Consider the following 8266-nt stretch of genomic DNA (forward strand, 5'->3'; position numbering starts at 1 on the left):
AAAGTTAAGGGTAATTTCTAGTGAATTTATCTTTTAAATCTTATAGGTTGGTTTAATCTTTATCTTTGACTTTAACATGTATTAAAAGGAATAGAGAGAGATGAATTTCATGATAATTTATGGAATTGAATGGAAGATAGTAGTATTTCACGCCTTAAATTATAGGGATGTTGATTGTAATCAAGCATTTATTTTTCTTGATGTCAGAATCACAAACCAGAAGGTCAGGAAGTGAGTGCAGCAGGAGTAAACATTGATATCACATGAATGAAGGCAGTGGCTGGATTAACTCAGCATAACAATGCAAAGCCTATTGCTGATTCCAGTTTTCCAAGGCTAAACCAGAAGATTCTTTGAACTCACAATTCAACTGCCAGAAGCTTCACAACTAGTTTCTATCTTCACTATTTTATCTGTTTGGTTGCTCAAATTAAATGCATTGTTCTAATTTTTGACATTGCTTTTTTCTTTGAAGGGAAACACCCCAACTCAATTTTTATGCTTTTGATGTCCACCCAACCCAATTATGTGTGTTTAACTGTATTAGCAATGTGATTTGTTATATTTTGTGAAAACTGGGAATTTAATTATGTAATTGTCTGTTTGTGTACTGGGCTGGCTTTATTGCAGAAGCAAAGGAGACACCTCTCTTGTTTGTTACTTCCTTTTCTCTCACTTTGGTGTCTTACAGATGAAAATGTATGTTTCTACCATTTTTGTTTGTTTTCAAATTAATACACTAATTTCAATTGAACCTTTCTCTTTTATATTGGGATATGATTGATGTTTAATAGCTTGTCACAGCTTAGAGGGCAATGCTGGTGCACTCACAAATTTTGAGGTCCTTGATTTCTTATGAGCAAAAGGAGCTTCAAAGGATCAACCAAGAGTTATGCCAAAGTAGCGCAGTCTGAATACAAGGTTAGATTTGATTTTTCTAATAAATGGGAATACTTGTAGTTTTATTGGTAGATGAATGTGCTGTATATCTAGCCGGTTTATGATTATTTGGTTGACACTGGCTGCCTCCACTACTAAAAAACTTGTTTTTTACGACGCACATTCTAAGGCGGTTATAAGAAAACCGTCTTAGAATGTGATGCGGTGGCATTTTTTGTAATTAAAATCATTATATTTGTTTATATGACGTATATTTTAAAGCGGTTATGAAAAACCGTCTTAGAATGTGATAGGATGGCATTTTTGTAATCATTTAAAATTTGAACGACGACGAGTTTCAAAACAGAACCGCCTTCCTATTCTTTCTTTTATAATACTAACTCTAGCTTGATGCCGCACCTCAACTTCTCTCTTCCACCTCGCATATCAACAATCTGCCTCTTCTCCTCACCTTCACCTTCGTTTCCCCTTCTTCCCCTCGTCACTCCTCTCCTTCTTCCTCCCTCTCCCCCCAGGCTCCCTTCCTCCTTCGCCTCCGCCTCCACCGCTCCCTCTCCTTTCCCTTCAAACGAATGTTTCTTCATGTCGGACTCAGCCAACAAGTTGTGATTGGTGCGTTGCCCAAAGTGTCAAAATCTTCTTCTCGAACTCGTTGATTACTCTGTCTATCAATGTGGTGGCTGTGGTGTCGTTCTTCGAGGTACCCTCTTTTCTTCTCTTGATCTAGTTGCATTGTTTTAGTTTCTAATTTTAGTTTCCATTTGCTTTTAATTTGCAGCGAAGCATAAAGGTTATGTGAGTGGTAGCTTGTCGGATGAGGGGAAGGTTGAACTTGGAGGAGATTCTGGTAAATCAGAAAGTTCTTTGGAGAAAGGCTTAGTTGATCGCAGTGACGCTTCAGATGTTGATGCTAAAGTAGATAACATGGCGAGGTGTTTCAGAACCAACCAGAGGATACTGGTGAGAAAGGGGTAATTGACGATGATGTTGATGTCGGCAGGAATAAAGATGAACTGGGTAAAACAATAGGAAGAGAACAGGAGGAACCTCCCAAGTCTCCTTTTTTGTTTTTTCATTATTAAGGAACTCTTGCCCTCCAATTCCCTAGTAGTTTTCTTATCTTCAATTTAATGAATTTATATATTGAAGGCCCTTCTCATTTAAACACTCTTGTAATTGTTTGTGTAGTTTTTCTTTTTTTACTGTCTACTTAATTTTCATTTTACATATATAGGTATTGTCAGCAGCCAAAGTTGCCAAAAAGATGAAGCTAAAATTTACTAAAGAATGGATTGCATATCTTAGATTGCCTCTTCCAATTGATGTTTACAAAGAGGTAATCCACAAGTTATGCTTTTGAAATTTGAATACAGCTGAAGCATTATATTCTGAAACATGGTGCGAATGTCATGTAAGATGTCTCAAGGTTGTCATGAGATCCAATGTAGGATTGGAAGGGGGGAAGAAACACAAGTGGTGGAATTGTAAGGTTCATGTACCTTTTTTTGTTTTCTATGAATGAACAGATTAATTCAGCTTATGGCCTTTTATTTTTCATTCAAAACCTTTATTAATCTATGAAGCTTAATAGTCTTCTAGTAAAGAAATCACTGGTAGCAGTAAAATTATTAATCAGCTATATATCACGGGTGATATTAAATAAACTGCCTAATTATAAATTATTTCATGCATTGGGCTGTAATAGCAGTAAAATATTTATACTCAAAACCGAGGCGTTCAGTTCAATGAAGTTAACTACTTCAGTACTTCATATATGGGACGCAGTATATATAAAATGGATACTTCATAGCCAAAAAGAGTAATTAGTCTAAATATTTTAAACTTTTTATATTTAAAATGGATACTTTTTAATTAACAATATATATATACTCATTTCTTCTTTTAAATGGATACTTTTTAATTTTATTTGATTACACTTACTTAACTTCTTTTACAGATTTTGAAAACAGCTTTCACAATAATAGCTGATCATGAGATGAAATGCCTTTTGTTATTGATTTGTGGCACACATAGTACCAAGGATACTTTAACAGCTGTTACAGGAAATGTACGTGGTACCATTTCATCATACTATTTAGCATTAAAGGTATGATTTTCCTTTATCTATATCTTTCTGCACACTATACAAGCTTACAACTAGTTTGTTTAGAATAATATAATAATTTTGATTATATATATAATCAAATTGTAGCTTTTACAATAAAATTATTTAATAAGTAGTTATTAAATAACGTAGTAATAATTAAAGTAGTTTAAACGTTAAGACACCAAATTTCAACTTTCACATGTTCCTATTTTCGGTACCTACACTATGGTATTATTTATTTATTTATTATGTTATTGATATGGAGTATTGATTAATTTTGTTGCTAATTAATTTTGATTGAAAAATTTAACTGATTATTTTAATGTGTTTTTTTTTCTTTCATTTATGTTTTTTTTATCCTCAAAATTTAAATTAAAATTTTTATTAAAGATAATTAAATATATACGCCTATTGGTCACATGCTACTTCACTTATAAAACACATGATACATACTAGTCTTTCAAAAATAGAGAAATGGAATGTCTCTGGTTTTACATTTTTAGGATAGTGTGTTTAAATATTTATAATATAAAAATTATAACATAATATTATATTTACGTTAGATGCTAATTCAACTTTGTTATTTAGATTATACTTTGCTGCCAAAATATCTGAAAGTCATTACTCAACTATTTTAAATGGGAATTGATGGAGAAAATAATTATAATGTTTGTTTTAAAGGTATCTAATATTTTATTAACTGAGCATGTTACTAATTTTAAGAAATAAGGCCACGGTAATATCATTTTGTTTTAGTTCTCATAGAGCCAAAAAAAGAGGAATATTGTCAAACTCTATCCTCTTCAGTATCATTGGCGTTAAAGGCAACGTTAGCATTTTTTTTCCTGCATTCTAGTTCCATAAGTTGGCAATAAAGGTTGTAATTTGCTTATGCCATGTCGGTGTAGCATATGAAGATGTTATCCCACCTTATGGTACCTGGAGTTAGTTCCTAAAGTTGCATCTTTTAACCTATTTTTTCTTTAAAGAAAACTTTGATGTTGGAAGCAATCAATATAGTTATAATTTCTGCAGGCTGAGGTAACCATCACGAAGCTTAATGAGGAGAGGCGCAGGAACACTCAAGAAAAAGATTTACTGCTGCGGCAGGAGGAACTAAACAATTTGTTGTTCAGGTACTTCATTTTCTATCTCTCTCTGCTGTGTGTTTTTTCTCTCTACAGAATTTCTCAAATTTCTCCATTGGGTGTTCATTCATGGCTTTTGGAAGATGCAATAAGCAATAAATATTTACTTATCTGATTGAGGTTTTTTACATGGTTGTATAACCCAACCCAATGGCATAGTGTGCAAACAGATTTTTCTTTTTTTTTTAAAGTAAAAAAAATGTTACAATGTGAAAAATGTTAGCTACACTTTTTATGCATAAAAAATAAAATAAAAAGTATCAAATTTTTTATAATAACTCATAAGCTCCACTTAATCAACCAAATTATATCCATTTGATAGTGACACTTTCTGCATTCTGTTTCTAACATTCTTTCATTAAAAAAAATTATTTGAAGTCTTCTTGTAAGGCTGTAAAATAGAAGTGATAAAAAAATCACACATTGCTTTTACCTCTGGGCATAACCTGCATGAGGTCACACATTGCTGTCAGTGCGCGTGCTTGTAGCGAGCTGATTTTAATAGTGACCAAATTTTGCTATCTTTATAATTTCTTAGTCAGTGTCTCCAGTCTATTGATTCTTTATTCAAGATCCATTAACCCCTCAATACTTGATTCATTTTTCCCATTTCCATCTCCATAGTCTTCCTCCAAAGCCTCCATCTCTTGGGTCAACATTGTCTTGAGAACGATTTCCAAATTGAACAGTTTTCAAAGGAGAAAATTCAGGTGCAACATCAACATCATTACCATTTGTATTTGTTTTTGATACATGAGGTCCATGATGACAGAGTAGCTTTAGACTGCTTTTTTGCCAAGTAATATTGTTTGCAATTTTTTAAAGTAATTTTGGGTATGTAGTAATTTTTTAATGCAATAGCTTTGGTGCCAGAGAATGCAATCACGCAATCTGAAACTTCTTGATGCATTCCAAATTGCATAGCCACTCTCTATGTGGTAGGCACTTTTTTATAATACATTGTTGCAAACCAGCATCGATATACTCATGCATATAACAACCAAAACTATTTTCATTTATCCAAATTACTCTCACATGGTAACCAAGTTTCCTTTTTTGGATTAAAAGACCTAAACTTACCAACAAATTGAACATGATTAAGGGTGCCAAGGAAAATTGCCCCTAGTAGAGTCCAGGGAAAATCTCACACCGTCAATTTTCAATTGATTAAGCTTGTTCCACCTAAATAGCATAGGTTCTTCATTGGTAATCAGCCTAGGCCATGGTTGCTAATTTGTTAATCTCTCCCACACCCAAGTTTGGACCAAGTTGTAAAACTGTGACCAAAGAGTTAACAACAATTCCAATTCTTCATTACCAGTCAAATAAACTATTGTTTTCTTCGATAAACCAAAATCATTTTATATGTTGGATAAAACTGTTGGTCACAAAGCTGATTCTCTCCAGCACGATGAACAACAATAAGGAAAACAAACTTTCTCACCAAGCCACTAGGAGAGAAGCCAATCATTGCCAAGCAAGTTGCAAGGGATGTTTCATGCTCAATTTCACTCCCACTATTGACAAAAATCCATCCATGCTAATGTTTATATAAACCCCACTCTTTTTACTCCTTGGAGATTGTTGTTGTCCTGTTCTATGTATCAATTTTTTCTCCACCTTCATCATTTCCTAGCTTTGAAATGGGGTCAAGATAGGATCACCAACAGTTGCAAAACCCTCCAACACCATCACATCCTCCAAGGTGACATTTTTCTCACCCTAGGAGCACAAAAAGGTATTTGTCTAAGGACACAACTTCTCAACAACCCAAAACACATGGTTTCAACCCAAGTGCTTCATAGTAAAAAATGAAAACATGTGTTTTGGGGCTGTTGAGAAGTGGTGCATGTCCTGAGACAAATACCTTTTTGTTACCCTAAGGTGAGAAAAAAAACACTTTGGAGGATGTGATGGTGTTGGAGAATTTTCCAATAGTTCATGATCCCGTCTTCACCCCATCTCAAAGCTAGGAAATGATAAAAGTGGAGAAGAAATTGATACATACAATAGGAAAACAAACTACGAGGAATAAAAAGGATGGGGTTTATACATTAGCAAGGGTGGATATTCATCGATAGTGGGAATGAAATGGAGCATGAAACATTCCTTGCAACTTGGTTGGCAGAGATTGATTTCTCTCCCAATGGCTTGGTGAGCAAGTTTGTTTTCCTTGATGTAGATAATCAGCTTTGCGACCAATATTTTAAGCCAACATATAAAATGATTTAGGTCTGTTGAAGAAAACAATAGTTAGTTTGGCTGATGATAAAAGGTAACTCTTTGGTCACCCTTTTACTACTTGGTTCATATTTGGTTATGGGAGAGATTCTCAAATTTGTAACCACAACCTAGGTTGATCAACCATGAAAAACCTATGCTATGTGGGTGGCACAAGCTTAATCCCCTGAAAATTGAGGGTAGGAGATTTGCCCTGGATTCAGCTAGGGATTACTTTCCTTAGCACCCTTATGTTCAATATGTTCGATAAATAAAAATAGTTTTTTTTTTTTGCTATGTGCATGAGAGTTTCAATGCTAGTTGTCACACAAATGTATTACACAAAAGTACCTATCACATAAAGAGTGGCTATGCAATTTAGAATGCATCAAGAAGTTTTAGATTGTGTGGCTACATTCTTTGGAACCAAAGGCATTGCATGGAAAAATTACTACATACCCATACCTAACGGGAATTTCTATTTACCTGCTTGCCTTTTTTGAGGGAGATGTCACCACATGTTATGCAGGATGGTGGAAGCAGTCAATATTGTATCATCATCATGATTTTGCAAAGAATATTACTCAGTGAAAGAGCAGTCTATGCAATGATGCTGGTGTTTCCACCTGAATTTTCTCCTTTGAAAACTATTTTATTTGGAAATCCTTCCCAAGACACCATTGAACCACTGATGGAGGCTTTGGAGGAAGATTATAAAGATGGAAATGAGATAAATGAATCAAGGCAGTTTATTGGAGGAGTATTGGATCTTGAAAAGAGAATCAATAGACTAGATACATTGACTTAGAAATTAAATATAACAAAATTTTGTCATTGTTGAACAAATTATTAGCTTATAAACCAAATCTTTACCATTTGTTAATATGTTTTACTTATTTCTGATACTAGCATAATTAAATGACATGAATGTTCAAAAAATCAAACTACAATATGATCTTGTAGGATTTAGCAATATGTTTGTTTGTGTATGAAAGGTATGTATTTTTATAATATCTATCGACATCAACCTATGCTTCGACATGGTATGCGTGCACACATGCACGAGCAAAATTTATCTATCATGTTAGTTGAAATTAGAGGTGATGACTCCACAAAAGTTAAGGAATACCAAAGAAAACAACTAGCGATGATAGTTTCCTTATTTCTCTATGTGCATAAGGGAAGAAAGGAAGGGGCACGGTTACAAAGAATCTGGCGATTTTCTGCATTCAAGGCCCTTGGTAAGAGTCACATGTCATGACTCTTGGTAAAGAGTCACATCTCATGTTTGTTGCGCATCTATTCATACTTTCACTTCATATGAGTGGACACAAAATCTCATGAAAGGATACAATCTTTAAATAATTTTGAAAATTTCACATAATCACCCACCATTTTAAAATATATATGAACCAAATGGTTTTAGATTAAACATACTCAAGTTTGTGCACAAATCACGTTCATCAATTAATCATACAACTTAATGAACAAAATATCTCTCACCTTTTTTAAGAAAACAGCCGAATCCCATGATTCTGAAAATCACATGGTTTTAGATAAAAGTGAGTATTGGTTAAACAACTAAAACAACAACAAACATACAAATAGAGAATCAAGAAGATGAAAGTATAAAAAAATTGTTGATAGTACAAACTAAATATCTCTCACCACAAGCAACCAATAAACAAACCAAAGATTTAGATTTAAGAATTATGTATCCTGAATTGGCTCACAAAATTCCAACTCAATCCAATATTTAATGAAGTAGTAAATGCAATTTTACTATGGCTGCACGTGAAACTACAGGAATAACAAAATCCCACTTCCTACCCTTAGAGAACGTGTTCAATGTACCTTCCTCCATTACTCACACCATTTGTTGAACATATGT

Source organism: Glycine soja, unplaced genomic scaffold (assembly GCF_004193775.1).
Source record: "Glycine soja cultivar W05 unplaced genomic scaffold, ASM419377v2 tig00031281_1_pilon, whole genome shotgun sequence".
Classification (NCBI taxonomy): domain Eukaryota; kingdom Viridiplantae; phylum Streptophyta; class Magnoliopsida; order Fabales; family Fabaceae; genus Glycine; species Glycine soja.